Source organism: Cupressus sempervirens, chromosome 2 (assembly GCF_028749045.1).
Source record: "Cupressus sempervirens isolate cs-2001-9-10 chromosome 2, ASM2874904v1, whole genome shotgun sequence".
NCBI lineage: Eukaryota > Viridiplantae > Streptophyta > Pinopsida > Cupressales > Cupressaceae > Cupressus > Cupressus sempervirens.
In genome coordinates this window covers 181,199,465-181,219,464 of record NC_143119.1, presented here as the reverse complement: position 1 = coordinate 181,219,464, position 20,000 = coordinate 181,199,465, and positions in this window count along the sequence as shown.

Genomic DNA, 20,000 nt, shown 5'->3' with positions numbered 1-20,000 from the left:
TGCTTCTACAAGCTCGTATGCTTCTGCATGCTTTTATATGCTTCTACATGCTTCTAGTCATTTGGGGGTTTTGGTCCTTGGAGGAATTGCGAATGTTGGAGAAGGAAGGAATTTTTAGAAAGGAGAAGGTTCTAAGAGGAGGAGCTTCTCCACAATTTTTTTGAGGCATAGCGAATTAGCATCAGTGTCCAGGTAGGTACTCATGATTATTTCGGATATTTTTATTACGCTCTTTATCTTCTTGTCTTCATCGTGTCTATTATGTGTGTCTGAATAATTCTCTATGAATCAATACTCAATTTTGTAATTCAGGCATGCATATTGTTTCATCCAGTTATGGGAATTAAAAATATTATTGCAATCTTCCCTTACTAGAATCAAGGTTTGAAAATTGATTTGGGTTTGGTTTCGAATAGAAGTAGAAACTTATTATTATGCATTAGTTTTATATGATTTATTAACTAATCTAATTTAATTTAATTTAATTAAGATTAGTTAATAGTAGAAGGAGTCTAATTAATTATTAGTCAATTTTAGTAAATAGATTTTTAAATGAGGGAAAATTAAAAGAAAAGAGATATTAATAACTGTTTAGTGGAATTAAATAATCCTATTACTAATGAGATTGATTTTAATTAAAATCAATGAAGATTATTTTAAATAAATGTTTTTCCTTGAAATGTTTTAAGGAAATTGTAAATTATTTAATTGAAAATTGATAAGTCTTATTCTAATGATTTGAATAATGGGAGACTTCTTGGAATCAATAGAGTTTTATTTAATTATTTAGTAACATTGATTTTAATAAAATATTGCAATGATTAAAGTCAATAGGAATTAGTTTAATTATTTAATAAGTAAATAAGTATCTTTTGATTATTTTAGAAAATTGTACAAAAATAATGGAGGGATAATTCTATGTTTTATTCAAAGAGATAAATGGGTTGACTTGGAGATTAAATGAAGAATCTTATATACTTGAAATATGGTTGAACGAAAACTGAAACCTCATATTTGGCTTAACCATTTGATTGCAAAGCAAATCCAAACATGTGTTTGTATCTTATTTCTTTGTGCTATTCATGTTTTGGGGTTGACTAGATTGTTGACCAGTCATAGGATGTCTACCAGAGGCTCAGGGGTTATGTGTTTGTGATGTCATGCTCATGTTATTTGATCTTGATCTTTTTAAAACCCAACCATGGTAATGTGATGGCATGCTCTATGATGTGTGTGGTTTATTGATTGTTATTTCTTTCTAGTCTTCCTGTGTTAAGCTAAGATGTATGTGTATAAGATACTTGACTTAACCATTTTTGAGTCATCGATCAATCATACTTAGATCACTTTCTAGTTTCTTTGATGGGAGTGAAGTGTCGATTTATTCTTGATGTTGTCATGTTGTGACATGTTTTGACTCGACCATTTTGGAGTCTTTGATCAGTATGATTTATTTTGAGATTCCTTACGGTTGCTTGTTGAGAACCGATGGATATTGTGATTATCATTGATACCTTTAGTTGCCAATAGAGAATTGTTGTAGTCATGATTATCAATGGATATTTTTTAGTTGCTCATGGAGACTTGATGTTCTTATTGTGAATTATCTTTTTCTATTTTTCCACTTTCTTGTATAGGAATGAGGTGATTTTGTGATTTGTGAATTCTTGAGCCTAGGGTAGGTTATCTACTTGTAGTGTCAGGAAGTGGCTTGCAATGGGGGCCAGGGCCCTAAATGGTTTCCAAGGTAACTCATTGTAATTATTTAATAAGTGAAAAAATTTACACTAAATGAGGATTAAAATGAACCTAATAAGATAATTGTATGTTCTTGCCCATGCCTCGAGTGCTAGTATAGACTAGGATGGGAGTAGAGAGAACACTTGGTTGCAACCTTGCATTTCGTAGTATGCCTTGTCAGTATGAGAGGATACTAGTGGCTACATAGGGATCACTAGGGGTTGGGGTCTATTGAGAGACTACCAGGGCAACTCTAGCATTATTCATGCGATGACACTTTCCCGCTTACATAGTAGGTTTCCTACATGTCTTTGTTGTACCTCTAGGAACTAGATGTCAGTCTGTCTTGGAAACTTTGAGTTAGTATACTTTTAGGATTCCTAGATTTAAAAGAGTATCTGTATTATGTGATTAGATATCCTATTTGAGAATTGAGACTATCTCCTCCAGTGCTATCTTTGTTGGCATTTACCTTCACTTTGTTCTTGGATCATTATGATGGATGTAATTACTAAAATGTTTCTTTATATTGATGATTAGCATGTGATAGATGATGTTATCTTCTTTGTAGGATCATCTTATGCTTTATTCTTGCATGTTAGATTTCTTTATGCATATGTTGTAGCATGTTTTAGGAGTGACATCCCTATTACTATAGTACCGATGATCTCTTTGGTGGCTTGGGATGTTACGCGTGGAGGGATGGATAGGGCCCACAATGGTCTAATGATGCTATTGACAATTGGGAGGAATCATGCACTTAGTTAGGTGTGTTTTATGATGGATGGTTATCTTTTATGATGGTTGTTATATCATTTTTCATAGATGGATGTGGCATGTATGTTAATAGTTTTATTTACTTTATTGCACTTGTATCATAGATTCGATGAGGATGATGTATCTTTATTTCTACATATGTATATTCTTTTAATCCTTTCATACCTTATGACATGTATAGTGGATGATTGAGCATTCTGAATTTAATTACCAAGAGGCATTCAGAACAAATGTATATTATGGAATGTGGACCTTTAATTATTCTTTCGTGTGGGTGTGGTAGTTGTTAGACATAGTGTTAATTAGATTAAATGTGACTCAACATCTTGGGATCCTTACGAAATGTAATCTGCTATATATGTTTTTAGTTGTATGCATGTTATTGCTTCTACTACTATGTGTTTTATATGAATGGCTTATCTTTCATGATAAAAAAAAAATTGGTTTGCAAACTTAGTAAAAATTTAGGTTAATTCTTTTGGATCCCTTGGCGGGGCATTACATTAGGTATCAGAGCCCGAGTTTCAACATTGGGAGCTTTGGATATATTGGAATGCCACTAGTGTTAACTAGTTGAACAAAAAAATGAAAAATCTGAATTATCATATGTATATCTTCAAACTGAAACTTGAAACTAGGTGAACTAAAAATGGAACTTAAACTGTAACTTGCATATTTTTCATACTTCAACACTTAGGTTTCAAACCTAAAATTATACTGAAAATTGAAACTTATTTTAGTTGCAAAACATGTATCTTTTACCTATGCTTTGAGGTAGTATGCCTTTGATTGTCTTTGTGAGCATTATGTTGATCCTTTGTTTGGAGTGTTTAGGGAATCTAATTCATTATTTGTTAAAAGGATGAATGTTGGATCAATGTGGTTTTTGATTTATTATTAAACCAGAATCATATTGCTCTAAGTGTGTTGTAGTGTCATTAGTGGAATCAAATCCTCCTACAGGCGAAAAGGGTTCAATGGGACCCGTATAGTGCGTTCTTCAGTATTACCATTCTTATAGGCTTCCAGGAGTAAGCCTAATTCTAGTGGGGTGGATGTAGTGCCTGCCCTAGTTTGCATTTTTCTATTGTTGCCAAACTCTTTCTTAATGAATTTATATTAGTTAAGTCTGATTAAAAGATTTAATTAAATGAAAATCAATATGATATTTTAATATTTTATTTTATTTAATTAATTAGGAAATTAATTATATAAAAAGAATTAAATTTGAAGTTAAAAATTATAAGTTTAGATTTGGAATGAGATAATATTTATTTAATTTAATACTAATATATTTAGAGTACTTTTTAAAATAAATACTAAATAATAATATTATTATTTAAGTTAATAAATATTCTATCAATTAAGTTTCAAAAATTAATTTAAAAGTGGAAAAGATATTAACATTATTAAAAGATTCTAGATCACATGATGTGTGCATGTGATTAAAATATATTAAGATAAAACAAGTGGATTTAATAAAGTGAGCGCATGAGATTTAAAATTAATAAATTAATTTTAAAAGGAGTTAAGTGATTATTAAATAAAGAAATTTAATTAAATAAATATTATCGCATTCCAAATCTAAACCTATAAGTTTTATCTCCAAATTTAATTCTTTTTATTTAATTAATTTCCTAATTAATTAAATAAAATAAAATATTAAAATATCATATTAATTTTCATTTAATTAAATCTTTTAATTAGACTTAATTAATATAAATTCACTAAGAAAGATTTTGGCAACAATAGCAAAATTCAAACTAGGGCAGGCACTACATCAAAAGAATTGGTTGGCAAACTTAGTAAAAATTTAAGTTAATTCTTTTGGATCCCTTGGTGGGGTGTTACATTTGGTATCAGAGCCCAAGTTTCAACATTGACAGCTTTGGGTATATTGGAATGCCACTAGTGTTAACTAGTTGAACAAAAAAATGAAAACTCTGAATTATCATGTGTATCTCTTCAAACTGAAACTTGAAACTAGGTGAACTGAAAATGGAACTTAAACTGTAACATGGTATCAGAGCCTCCCTACTGCTCTATGCATTTGAAGTCACAAACCCTAGTTTGTTTATGCATTTTTTCTTTAAATCAGGGGATTAGCAATTTTTTGGAGCACTTTGGACCCAAATAGACGCTGCTATTAGATTCAAAAAGCATTTTTCAGCTAGGATCCATATAAAATTTGTCAATTTTGGAGACAAAACTCCAGGAGGCAAAACAAATTTCGTTACACGCCCTTCCATATGGTCGTACAGATGATTTTTTGGATGAAAATTTAAGAAAAAATAAAAAAGGGTATCGCTAGGCCACACCATTGCGAAACATTGTAGCCCAGTCAGCAATTGTGGGGGTGACACGTAGCACCTTGCCATGTGGACCCTACCATGTCACTTGCCATGTGGAACCTTGCCATGTCACCCACCACATCAAATTTAGGACCATGAAATGTTGACATTAGCATGATGTTAGCACTGCATCATTCCCTTCTTGTCTCTCCTTCAAGGTCCTTTTTGACTTACCTTCAATTTATTGGCCATAACTTGAGCATACAGAGGTATTTTTCCAATCTGAAAGAAGTGCCTAAAAGCTGGTTCCAAGATGGAGACATTAGTGTAGGTATTTTTAGGTTTTGATGTATTTTTATTGCCTTTTTTTTGTAGTTAAAGTCCAAAATTATGTTTTTGACTCTAGCATGCATATCTTTTGCATCCCATGCCCATTTTTTGAAAATTTTATATTTTTGGAAAGCTGGTTTTGTCACCTTTTCAAAAATATTGTCCTTTTACTTAGATTTTGGACAATGCTCTTTCTATCATGTTTTTGTCATTTTTGCTATATGGTGGATATCTTGAGTGTTTTAGGCCCAAGGATCATTTTCCTAGCATGATTTTTTTTTTTTTTTGAGCTGTACTATGTTTTGTATCAGCTTGTTTTTAGTTTTGATTATTGTAGCTATCATTTTGAAGCACTTTTATGTATCGCACTGAGATAAAGTGTCACTCTTGCATTCTAGGGGTCATGAACATTGTTTTTGAGTTAGTTGTGCATGTACTATTTTTATAAAGCACCATGGGGGGATAGTTGTTTACTATTTTAGGCATTCTCTCTTTGTCAAGTGAGTGTCCCTTCCATGACATTAGCCCCATGTAGCATCAGTGTGACCATGTCTTATAGGTGTTTGTACCTCTTCCTCTCTCATCGTTCTTGGTTCATTTATAGGAGACTTTGGCCCACCTTCTTAGTTGCCTATCATCCCACCCTATCTACATTAAGGGGGAGTTATGTTGTTGTTCTAATGCATCCTTGGTTTGATGGTTCGATAGTGAGCTATGTATTCAGTGGTTGGTCTTATATACAAGGCAATTGCAATGGCTAGCTACCTATGCATTTCGCTAAGGTGGATCATCTACCATGTAGAAACGCTTGGTTCATGCCTTCTTCTTCCATGGAGGTTCTTCAAATCAGTAATTTTTCTTCTTGATGAAAAATTTGCAGCTTCTTCATGCTTCAATGATGCTCTTTATGATCACTCCTTGTTCCTATTTTAGGGGACATTTCCCTAGTGGGAGGCTTTTTCAGTTCTTCACTAGGTTCTTACCTCTTTTTGAGGGAGGGTTTTTTCCATGTGGTTTTCTCTCTTTCCCCATTTTCAAAGCTTGCATTTTTTTGCATTGTACATGGGTACCTAACATGGCCTCATTGCTGGGACCCATTATGCATTCTCAATTTTTGCATTTCTTAGTTTTGTGAACTTAAGGCATTTCCCTAAGTTGCACTTTCAGGGGGGTGTTAGAGTAAATAATTAATTTACTAATTATTTATTCTATTTACTTAAGCTTACTTAGGTAAATGCATTCATTAATTCGTTGTAGTCTAGGAGTTAGCTATAAGTTGTTGACAATATAGGAGGTTGTTGTCTCCTAAGTCATACTTATCCTCTCACCTTGTTCAAAGAATTTCCACCTTATGTAGATGTATGCTTAGTTGTCACACTTATCTCCTAGCATCTTCTAGCTTGTTCTAGGAGATTCCTGGAGCTCTTTATATTTGGGCTCCCTCATTGTATATTTACATCACAACTCATTGCATTATATTGTAAATACATTTTTTCTTGTGTTTGCATATTCTTTCTCTCTCATGTCTATTTAGGGTTTTTCCCTAGCTCCACACTCTTCCTTCCTTGGCTTCCCTTTGATAGGTTTTCGCATATAGGTGATCTTGGGCATCTTCAGAGTTGGATTTTATTAACTCCAACATGGTATCAGAGCAAAGGACTGAGGAGCATCCACACTGGGATTGCATATTCTTTTTAATAATTAATTAATTTTAATTTTAATTTTCGATGACACTACATGGGGCTAATTTCATGGAAGGGACACTCATTTGACAAAGGGAGAATGCCTAAAATAGCAAACAACTATCCCCCCATGGTGCTTTATGAAAATAGTGCAAGTACAACTAATTCAAACAACGTTCATAATCCCTAGAATGTAAAAGTGGCACTTTATCTCAGTGTGATACATAAAAGTGCTTCAAAATGATAGCTATAAAGATGAAAACTGAAAACAAGCTACAAGAAAATATAGTACAGCCTAAAAAAAAGGAAACCATGCCAAGAAAATGATCCTCTGGCCTAAAACACTCAAGATATCCACCATATAGAAAAAAATGTCAAAAATATGATAGAAAGAGCATGGGTCAAAATCTAAGAAAAAAGACTACATTTTTGAAAAGGTGACAACTAGATTTTCAAAAATATAAAGTTTTCAAAAAACTGACATGGGACGCAAAAGATATTCTTGTTAGAGATAAAAATAGAACTTTAGACTTCCACTAAAAAAATGGGCAATAAAAAAGCATCAAAACCTAAAAATACTTGCACCAATGTCTCTGTCTCAAAACTAGTTTTCTGGCCATTCTTTTGGATCAGAAAAATACCTCCGTATGCTCAAGTTATGGCCAAAAAACCAAGAGTAGGTCAAAAGGGACCTTGGAGAGTGCAAGAAGAAGGCTTGATGATGCATTTCTGATGTCATGATGATGTCATCATTTCACTAGCATAAATTTGACAACCTATGGCCCGTCAACATAAAAAAAAAGTGCCACGTGGTAGTGCCACATGGCAGAGCAGATGACATGGCAGGGGCCATGTGGCAAAGTTCCACGTGGGATGTAATGCCTGCCCTCATTTACATTTTTTTAGATACATTGTTGCTATCATGGTCAAACTCTTTTAGACTAGTTTTATGATGATGGTTAGTAGCATTATTTTGAGATTATCAAATATTGTGCTATGGATTTAGTTGATATGTGATGAGATTACTTAGGCTCCACATTTCATGTATGCATGATGATTATTACATTATTTCTAGCTATTGATGATTAGTTAGATAGTTTATTATCACATGTGTTTTCTTATGGATACTTACCCCATACTTGCATGTGTATGGAGTGTGTGTTTGTTCTCTTCTTGTATGGCATTTTTGATGTGGTTAAGGAAGGGAGTCGTAGTCACTTGCTAGTTGAGATCTACACGATGCACCACTTCCTACCATTTTTTGTTTAGCTTAGCATATAGATATATACATTTTATGTACATGCATGGACTTTATGCAGGTTGCAGGTATTGGGTATTGACTTCCCTGAATTGCCAGGATGAGCATACCCTATCACACTATCTTAATGGTAAGAGAGGGGAGATAAATTCTCAAGTCCAAATCCTAAACCCTTAAACCATTTGTCCTAGAAAGGTAGGACAGGTATCTGAGATATTTTACCCACCGAATATGTCGGATGATGTAATTACTGATTTTAATCCCTTAGACTGATTTTGCATGGATTGTTCTATGATGGATTTTCATATTTTATTCTGGAAGTCTATGGTGAATTTTCTATTAATTAAGTCTTAAATTAAAAAGATTTAATTAATAATTTAATTATTTTGTGGATAATTAATATAATATCATGATCTTTAGATATTTTATTTTTAATTAATTAAATGAGAAATTAATTGAGTAAAGGATTGAATAAAAAAAATTAAATTTAATAATAATAAAAATAATATAATAATAATAATGAAAAAAGAATTGAAATAAAAGTTATAAGTTTACCTAGGAGTAAGTGCACCTCTTGAATGCACGTGTGCCTACAACATAGGAGTTAGTGCACAAATTAAGCACATGGTGTCTATAACCTTATGACTCATCTAGAAGGTTGGAAAAAGCTTGTGCTCAATTGTCAATGCTTATCTCATCTTCTAGTTGTTTTTAGAGACATTCTAGGTGCTTCCTGAGAGTTCTTTATATTCAGGCACTCCTAGAAGCTCAAGGAGCATGTTTGGAGGACCTGAGAACATTGGAGAAGGAAGGAGCTTACTCTGAAGATTCTGAGAAGTGATTTAGCATCAGTGTCCAAGTAGACACTCGTGATTTTTGCATATGATATTTTGCTTAATGCACTTCTTGTCTTCTTCTTGTCTTTTGAATGCCTTCTGAGGATTTCATGTGTTGAATATCTTGGTTGTATGCATTCTTTTCATGGATATTTAAATTTCTATATGAGAAAATCCCACATGCATAGATCTGAAGAATATATGGGGCTAGGGTTTTCAGATGCTTATGGACAAACCTATTAGAAGGATTAATAGGTAAATTTAGAGAACGATCATTTTAGGAAAAAATTCTTAACTTATAAAATTGGAAAACCCTTTTTGTTTAAAAATTATATATATGCTCATAGGCATAATTGTAATTTTTTTTTAAAAAAAATATACAAATATGTTTACAAACTTGCATATACATACATACATACATACATACATATATATATCTATGTATATATGTATATGTATATATGTATATATATATACATATACATATATACATATACATATACTTATACATATACACACACACACATATATACATATATATATATACACACACACATATATATATACATACATACATACATACATATATATATATATATATATATATATATATATATATATATATATATATATATATCTCTATATATATATATGTTTATTTAAAAATGTTGTTTTTCTTTTAAAAACATCACAGAGAAAACGATTGAAATGAAATCATTTTACAAAAGGAAAATTTTGATGCGCATTCTAGAAAAATGTTTTAGAAAACATTATAAAATTATTATTTTTTATTGAAATGAGAGGGGGACAAATCGTACCCCCCCATAACCTTGCAGGTGGCAGAGACCTGTTGTCGTAGGGACTGTGACAACAGGGGTACTCTGTACCTATTGTCACCACAGTACTTGTGACTGCAGGTACTGTGTACTGTAATAGAGGGTTATTATTATGTTTTGTTTTTATTTAAAATTTATATATATGTGTATATTAATGAATTTCAATTTTAATATTACATTGTTATTAAATTATTAAATGTTAATAACTTTTTTAAAATTAATTATTATATAATATTAAATATTAATTATTATATAATATTAATATTAATTAATATATTTATTATAAATAAAATTTTATTAATAGATTATTTCTTTAATCATTTTATAATATTCTAGTTTAATAATATAAATCTAATTTAATCAGATTTAAATGAAGGATAGATAAATAAGGATGAATTGTATTTGTTTACATTGAATTTTTCTATGTGTCCTATTGGAGCACGATGGGGGTCTTTTTCAAATATTGTATATATAATATACTCTTAGAAACATCTTAAAATATTGATTTAATGGGTTATGGGGAAAATAGTGTTATCTATCAAACAAATACATGGTCGTTAGGTTAAATGTACAAATTTCTCCACTCAATATCTAAATTTGGAAAAAAGCAAACTGAAACCCCACACTTAATTCAACTATGCAATTTTAGCAAACCAAAACATGTGCTTGTATTTTATGTTTTCTCTATGCTATCTATTTTGGGTTTTTGGGGTTGAATAGTTGGTTGACCAGTTATAGGACATCTACCAGAGGCTCAAGGGTTATGATTTGTGATGTCATGATGATGTCTTTTGATCTCAATCTTTATAAACTCAACCATGGTTATGAGATGGTATGCTGATTGATATTGTTTCCAGTCTTCTTGTGTAAGATGTGACATGTGTAACCATTTATGAGTATCAATCAATTGTATTTGGATTATTTTCCAATCACCTTGAAGGGATTGAATTGTTTATCTAATCTTGATGATGTCATGTTGTGACATGTTTTGACTCGACCATTTTGGAATCTTCGATCAGTATTATTATTTTCTTGATATGCCTTTTGGTTGCTTGATGAGAACCAATGGATATTGTTATTTTCATTGATACCTTCAGTTGCCAATAGAGAATTGTTGAGGTCATGAATATCTATGGATGTATTCTAGTTGCTCATGGAGATTTGATATTTTTATTGTGGATTACCTTTTGGTATTTTTCCAGTTGCTTAAATAGGACTGTGGTGATTTTGTGATTTATGATTCCATGAGCCTAGGGTAGGTTATCTACTTGTAGTGTCAGGAAGTGGCTTTCAATGGGGGTCGGGGCCCTAAGTGGCTACCAGGGTAACTCATTATAAGTTCTTTAATAAGTGAAAACATTACACCTAATACTGACTTAAATGAACCTAATAAGATAATTGTTTGTTCTCACCCATTCCTTGAGTGCTAGTACAGACTAGGATGGGAGTAGAGAGAACACTTGGTTGCGACCTTGCATTCCATAGTATGCCTCATCAATATAAGAGGATACTAGTGGCCGCATAGGTATCACTAGGGGGTTGGGATCTATTGAGAGACTACCAAGTTAACTCTAGCGTGATCCGTGTGATGACACTTTCCCGCTTGCATAGTAGGTTCCTACATGTCTTTGTTGTGCCTTTGGGATTAGATGTCAGTTTGTGTTGGAACTTTTGAGTTAGTATACTTTTAGGATTCTTGGACTTAGAAACTATTTGTGATATGTGATTTGATAACTTGTTTGGGACTTGAGATTATCTCCTCAACACAGTGAGAGTGGGCCATTTAGGTTCCATGTGGTCGGGTGGTAGTGCTTTTTCACTCTTACCATTTGAGATCCGTCTGAGACATTGAGGTTGAAGCATTCTTTGTGGAACTTATCTCCATTTTGTTCATGGATTATTATGGTGGACATGTATCCTTATATTGATGATTAGCATATGATAGATGATGGTTTTTACTTATCTTATGCTTAATTTTGCATGATTAAATTTCTTATGCATATGTTGTAGTATGTTAGATTTCTTTCTACATATGATATACTATGTTAGGAGTGACATTCCTACTATGATAATACTAATGATCTCTTCGGTGATTTGGGATGTTACACATGGAGGGATGGCTAGGGCCCATGGTGGTCTAATGATGCTATTGACAGTTGGGAGGAACCGTACACTTAGATAATTATGCACTGTGATTTTTGGATATCGGTTATAATGGATGTTTATATCTTCCATGATGATGTATCATTTATGAAAAATGGTTTCATTTAATTTATTGCATTTTCATCATGAATTAGAATAGGATGATGTACTTTATTTACACACATGTATATTATTTTATATCTTTCATACCCTGTGACATGTACAATGGATGATTGAGCATTCATAAATGCAATTTATTAAGGGGCATTTGGAACAAATTATATTGTTTTAAGAATGTTGAATTTATCATTATTATTTCATGTGGATGTGGTATTAGATGGAATCAATATTAGTTAATTAAAAGTGATTCAATGTTAAGGGATCCTTAAGGAATGTAACCTATTATGTATGTTATTTTTACTTTCAGTTGAATGTTGTTATTGCTTCCATTACTGTGTGTATGTTGTGAATGATTTTACTCTCATATTTTTACAAAAAAATACTACCAAACTTAGTGAAACCTTAGGTTAATTATTTGATCCCTTGGCAAGGCGTTACATTTGGTATTAGAGCCTAAGTTTCTACATTGGGAGCTCTAGGTATTTCAGAACAAACAAAGACATTGAACTATTATGTGCATCTCTTTCAAACTTGAAACTAGGTGAACTAGGATAGAACTTAAACTGTTACTTGATATGTTTCACAATACAACACTTAGCTTTCAAAACTGAAAATTATACTTAAACCTACACATAGGCAAAACTGAAATTGAACTTAGTCTATTTGCAAAACATGTGCCTTTTATACTATACAATACCAAGCATTATGGTTGTAATAGTATTTTGTATCTTGGATATTGTTTCAGGATGGTATCTGGGATGAGGTCTTCTATTAGAGGCCATGGAAGAGGTCATGGGCATGGCAGAGCTATCAGTGTCCATGAGTCTATCCATGGAGGTCCTGCTCATGAAGAAAGTGGGGGAAAGCATGTTAGTAAGCAGCAAAAAGAGAGCCTTAGAGGGGACCAAGCTGAGTTTGAGGAGGTTAACTTGAGACAGATGATGCAGACCATTCTTGATCGCTTACCTCCTACTCATGATCAGCATAGAGCACATTAGACAGAACATGATCATAGATCTAGGTCTAGGAGCCCTCTGAGGGATCGATAGAGATCCATTGTATATACTTAGATGAAGGACCTTCTGAGATCCAAGGTCAAGCCCTTTAATGGGCAGGGTTCTGGATATGTGGCTAAACAGTGGCTTATTGTGCTTGATAGGATTTTTTCCATGCAGGACTTTGATAGAAATATTAAGCCAAGATTCGTCATTACCAACTTAGAGAATTTTGGGGCCACTTGGTGGACAACTGAGGAAAAGAAGCTGGGCATAGATATGAACAGTGTCACTTGGGAGCTATTCTTAGAGAGTTTTTGCGAGTGATTCCTACCAAAGGAATGGAAGCAGCAAAGGGTAGATGAGTTCCATAACCTCAAGTAATATTCTATGACTATAACATAGTATGAGTGTAAATTTTATGAGCTCATGTCCTTTTCAAGATTCAGTGACAACTCAACTCAGTTGACATAACAACACTTTATTAGAGGTTTAAACAACCGTATAATTGGGGGTGTCAACATATTTGAGCCTAAAACCCTCAAGGATGCAGAATGATGAGCCATCCTTATTGAACAAAGTGTCAACCTTGGATAAGGAGGTTTCGTGGGAGTGCCTATAGCATTAGGATCTAAGGGCAACCACAACTCAGGTGGTAACAAGAAGCCTCCTTTTGCTAAGGGGAAATAGTATCAATAGTAGTCTTAGCAGACACAGTAGCAGAAGGGATCATACCTTTAGGATCAAGGTAGTGGCAGAGGTTCTAACACCAAGAACAACCACAATGCTCGACACAATAAAAGAAATCAGCCCCCTTAGCCCCCTTAGAGTAGTTAGTCTTTTGTTAAAAGAGACAACTGTCAGTAGTCAAATGTACCACCTATAGGGAGAGGATCTGGTAGAAGTATAGGATGTTTTACATGTGTATAGGTTGGACATTTTGCAGCTCACTATCCATAGTGAGCACTACAGTATTCAAGCCCTAGGCAAACAACATCAGAGCCTACAATTGGAGATGAAAGTAGAGCTCATAGAGTGTTTGCAGTGGTAGATCACCATTAGGCAGACCATCAAGCAATAGTGGTTGAAACCAGAGGCACACCTCTTTCAGTGTTATTTGACTCAGGTGCTACAGATTCTTTTATTTCTCCATCTATAGTTGCTAAGTGTAAGTTTGATGCACTCAAGCAAGATCATGGTTGGCAAGTGGAACTAGGCTCAGGCATTAAGGTCTCCATAGATTCTATAGTTCATAAGTGTGGGATTAGCATAGGAAGATTTGACACTATAGTTGACCTTCGAGTTATACCTCTTTGTTCCTACGATGTGGTTTTAGGAATGGATTGGCTTGGCTCTCATAGAGCCAGTATAGACTGTAGAAAGAAGATGATTATGTGTTAGGATGACCAAGGGAAGGATGTGAAGATTGTTGAGATACCAAGGCCTATATCTCTATGGATGATTTATGCTATGCAATTGAAGCAGAGCTTCTATAAGGGATGTCAGGTATTTGTGGTTACAATAAATGAGCTTGATGAGGAGGATCTTGTGAGGAAGACTCTAGATCACCTGATTTGATAGGAGTATGAAGATGTTTTTCCAAGTGAGATTATGAGCATGCCTCTAAAAAGGGACATGAACTTTAGCATTGATCTGATTCTAGTGGTGGAGCCTATCTCTAAAGCTCCTTATCATATGACTACTCAGGAACTGGGTAAGTTACGTCTTCAACTAGAGGAACATTTGGCTAAAGGGAGCATTCGACCTAGTGTGTCACCATGGGGAGCACTAGTGCTCTTTGTGAAAAAGAAAGATGGTTCTCTGTGCCTTTGTATTGATTATAGAAAGTTGAATAAGGTGACAATAAATAACAGGTATCCTCTACAAAGGATTGATGACTTATTTTAGTTGCCTATCATAATTTTCATAATTAATTGATTTTAATTTTAATTTTCAATGCGAACCATTGAACCAAGGATGCATTAGAAAAATAGTGTAACCCCCCCTTAATGAAGACGGGGTGAGATGATAGGCAACTAAGAAGATACCTTCATATACCATGTGAAGGATCAATGACTTATTTCAGATACCTAGGGCTTGGTATGAGATGGACTCATTTCTGCTATCTACAGGCTTCACTCACTGCCATTCGAATCCCATAGTGTACATTCAGCATCTTGGTGATGAGATTCTAATTCTTGTTTTGTATGTTGATGATCTTATCCTTATAGGTAGTTCATCATCCATGCTCTAGGATGTTAAGCATGCATTGATGGACCAGTTTGAGATGACTAATCTTGGTTTTTGCACTACTTTCTTGGTCTTCAAATTCATTAGTCTTCCATTGGCATTTTTGTGTATCAAAAAAGTATGCTCTTAACGTGCTTCATTGCTTTCACATGCTTGATTGTAAGGCTGTTCCTACACCATTTCAGTCAGGTGTTACTTTGTCTACCTGCTACTCCTCATCTACAATGGATGCTACTTTGCATCGATAGTTGGTTGGCAACCTATTTCACCTGACACACACTCGCCCTGATCTTTCTTTTACAATTGGCCTAGTCTCTTAGTTTTCTTAGGACCCTCATGAGAGTCATTGGCAAGCTGCCAAGAATATTCTGTGCTACATTCAAGGCACACTTATGTATGGCATTCATTACACTATGGGGACTCCACACATTATTGCTTACTGATGAGTTTAGAAAATGCCTTTATTTTGTTATGTTTTAGATACTTTTTGATACTCTGTTTATCCTTGTTTTAACACTTATAAGCCTATGTTTGATAAACCTTTGATGATTTATGGGGTAGAAAAACTATGTCATCTTTTGCCTAAATTATATCTAATATGCAGTATTTCATATAAATATCCAAATGTGCATTCTTATGCTTGAATTTAGTTTGATGGATGTTTATTTGCAAATATGTCTTATATCATAACTAACCTGATGATAAGGATTAAAGGATGAGCAGAAGAATCTAGAAGTTGGTTGCCGACAGCATTCAAGGAGAAACAAGCATCAAAGAACAACCACGAAAAGAAAGTTATAACCACTCCAGGAAACATGGCAATGGATAAGGAGGAGCTTTTACAAGCCATTACCTTCTCTGCATTTACATTGTAACAAGTGGATGCTGAGACTTCATTTCTCCCTCCTCAATTCTGTTATCCTTCCTTTCCACTTTTAGTTGTTCTCCTATATTCTCTCCTGCGGACTTAACTTAAGATAGTTACTTTTCTATTATGTAATAAAGAGTAGATTCCCTATATATGTTGGGATCGACTCCTGTGTGTGAAGTTTTTTAGCTTTTGGTTTTTGATAAGTTTTATCAACTAAGAGAGAACACTGATTCATAGTTTGTTGCAGTTGTGTTTTACAATTCTGAATCATGTAATGACTGATTAATGAAATGAATTAGTTCTCTTTAGCTTCTATCTTGCGTTGGTAGATTAGAGAAGCCAACCAAGGGGGCCCACTTGGAAGGTGGATTAGATTAGGATAGAATAGATTCATTTTACTAGCATTAGTTGTATTTTAAGTAAGATGTAGCTAGTTAATTTCTTCCTGTAGCATCTCACTTCATAAACATTCCTACAGCATCTGTGAGAATAGTCTAGTGGATGAGTCGAGATGGAATCTCTATTATCTTGTCATTGTGTTTTCAACATTCATAGATTCAGTAGTTTCCGTCCTTTGCATTTTTACTTTCCTGCAGCATAAGCATAATGACTCATCAAGGTACCTAGTGCACATACTGTGCCAACCATTTCAAGTATACGTACTTGGGTTGACAATCTAAATGCACCTCATGGTAGGGAAAATGTAGTCCTTAGCTTGAATAGATTATTCCTAAGCCAGGCCTAGCGCATGACTATGGAACACCTATTGTGAGGCAGTTCATTTTTGGCACCGTTGCCGGGGATGGTGTCAAGCTAGGAGCATTTTTGAGTCATAGTTTTTAGATTAAGTTCTTTTTACCAGTGTGAAAATTTTAGTTGCATGCATCGAAGAGGAAGATGACAAGATGAATATGGTAGATTTCTTCCACAAGGATTTGTTAATTTGAATGAAGAAGTTGAAGAAGAAGTTGAGTTGCCCTTTGAAGATGCAATTCCTATTTTCCCCATAGTATCATCATCAAGAGTTGAATCCCTAGATATATCCAGTCTCCAACCTTTCATTGAAATATTGACCAGTCTTCTTGATAACACTACCTCAAATCCATCAGTTGTTAATCATCTAGTGCCTAACATTCCTTTTTAGTAGCAACTTCATAATCCAGTCCCACCAATCATGGCACAACCCAGCTTTCCATTTCCACTTCCAAGTCTCATAACCAATGCTAATCTCAAGAATATACCTCCCACTAATCTTCCGAAGTTCTATGGCCTTGCAACTGAAGACCCTGATACGTTCTTGTTTGAGTTCGACATCCTTTGTCATAGTTTTGACTATAACATTGATGCCCATAAGCTTAAATTATTTCCAGCCACATTGAAAGAATCAACTTTACGATGGTTCATGGGCTTAGGAGCCAATGCAGCTGTGAATTGGGATGAAATGCAAGCCTTGTTTTTGGAAAAATATAAAGAATATTACAAAGCATCGGGCACAAGAGGAGATGATATCTTTAGGATATCACAGAAGGAGGAAGAGACATTAGAAGACTATGCTTCTCAATTTTTATATACACTACAAAAGAATCCTCGGCACACATTGTCTAAAGATTCCCAAAAACTAGTCTTTCTAAGAGGAGTGAATAAAGACTATTTGGAAGCATTGGACCTGATGGCCAGTGAATATGTATATCAAGCTCAATGGGATGACCTCAAAAAGATATGTCAGAACTACTCAAGGTCAACCATGAAGAAAGGTCAAGGACCTCATTCTACGGTTACAAAAGGAATTAGTCAAGGCATTTCAAAACTTGAAATATCCAATTTGTTGTTAGATTTCAAACAAGACATCAGTAGTGATGTCGCTACACAGTTGGATACAATGACTGCAAAGAAGAAGCAAGCAGAGGCTAAGTTACAACTAGCTGAGTACTGTCCTCATTGCCGAAAGCAAAAGAAAGATTGCCACTGTAACTTGGTCACAAGCATGGAGAACCAGCATCTTCCAACTGAATATGTAAACATAGATGGGGATGATGAGAAAGTATTCTTTGTTGCTCAATGCCGACCATGGGAAAAATGTCACGGTATGCCTTAAGACCCCTTGCAAAATCAAAATTCATATGGTAATCAATGGCAAAACCACAATACCCAAGATCTCCCACAAAACCAACCCAATTGGAATAATGCTGGGCAAAATAACCCACAACAGTCTCAATGGTCTCAAAATTTCCAACAACCTTGGCCTAACCAACAGAATAACCAATGGCCCTAGAACCAGCAGAACCAATGGCAACCACCCCAAGGGAATTGGTAATCTCCAAACTAATGGAATTGGCAATCTCCAAACCAATGGAAGGGATCTCAACAATGGCCTAACCAAAATACTAGTGCTCCACAATTACCCCCTCTAGCTCAAAAACCTACTTTAATGCCATCACCTACAAATAGTGGATCTCAAAAGTAAACAAAGCTACCTGCATAGCCTCAGTCAAATCCAAATAGAAAACCACAGTAGCTCATGTATAGTGCTGATACCCAGCAGTACCCTGCTTATGCCCTAGATGTCATAGATATACATTTGAGATCTGGAACGACCTTACCAGAACCAAAGCCACCTCTTATAACTGAAGTATCAAACTCTCCTGCAGCATCAAAACCTTTGGTTGATGAACCTGTTGACCCAACTAATGTTACCATACCAATACCAGTTCAATCAGTAGTAGAGCCTCCTTTTCTAGACCAACTAATACAAAAGGAACCTGAACAAAGCAATGAACAATCCTTTGACAGTGTTAATCAGTTGAAGAATATGCATGTCCAAATACCTTTGTTTGAAGCTAGTAAGGACATTCCTGCTTATAGAAAAGCTATAAGGGAAGCTTGTCTAAAGAAACTTGGAAGGAAGAAGAAGGATCCTACCACAGTTCATGTTGTTGGACACTTAGCTGATATCATGTTAGGAAGAGTGATTTCACCAAAATATTCTGACCCAGGGAGTCCAGTAGTAAGTGTCAGCATAAATGGTCAATTTGCTAAAAATGCCTTAATAGATTTGGGAGCTGCTATAAATGTGATGACTAAAGAAATCAAAGAAGAAGTTACAAATAGAAGGATTAAGGCCCACACCAACTATGCTGCAGCTTGCAGATAGTTCCACTGTCATTCCTGATGGAATGATAGAAAATATTGTTGTGACCTTAGATTCCCTAGAATATCCTGCAGACTTCATGATTTTGTCCCCTAAAGTAAACCTATCTAGTTATCCTGTCATTCTAGGTAGACCATGGTTGGCCACAGTTGATGCAAACATAAATTGCAGATTAGGGAATATGACCATATCAAATGGCCAAGAAACCAAGCAATTTGATCTATATCCTCCTACACAACCATTACCAGATTTGAGTACATCTTTTTGGCCAGATTTAGGAGATGAAGAAGAAGAGATAAATTCCATAGTACAACTTATGATGTTACATAGGCAATCTTTTCTAAAGTTATAAGAAGAAGATTCAGTAATCCAGAGCATCCTTACCAACAATTGTGTGGTAGAAAAAAATGTGTCTGAAAGCTCTGTAATCGAATTGATTACATATGAGGAGTGTGATACAAGTTGTACTTTACTTAAGGAACCTGAAAATCTTTGTTCACTACTTCCCTTTGAATTAGAAGGAAGTCCAATCTCTGAAATTGCTATGGTAGAATCCACTATTCTTGTTGAACTTAGTAAAGGCCATAAACTGCATGTTAACCCCCAATTGACATCTGTACAGATGGAACAATTAAAAGAATTGCTTCAAAAGCATGAGAAGACTTTTTCTTGGGATTATGGTGATATGAAAAGATTAAGCCCTACACTGTGTACCCATAGGATA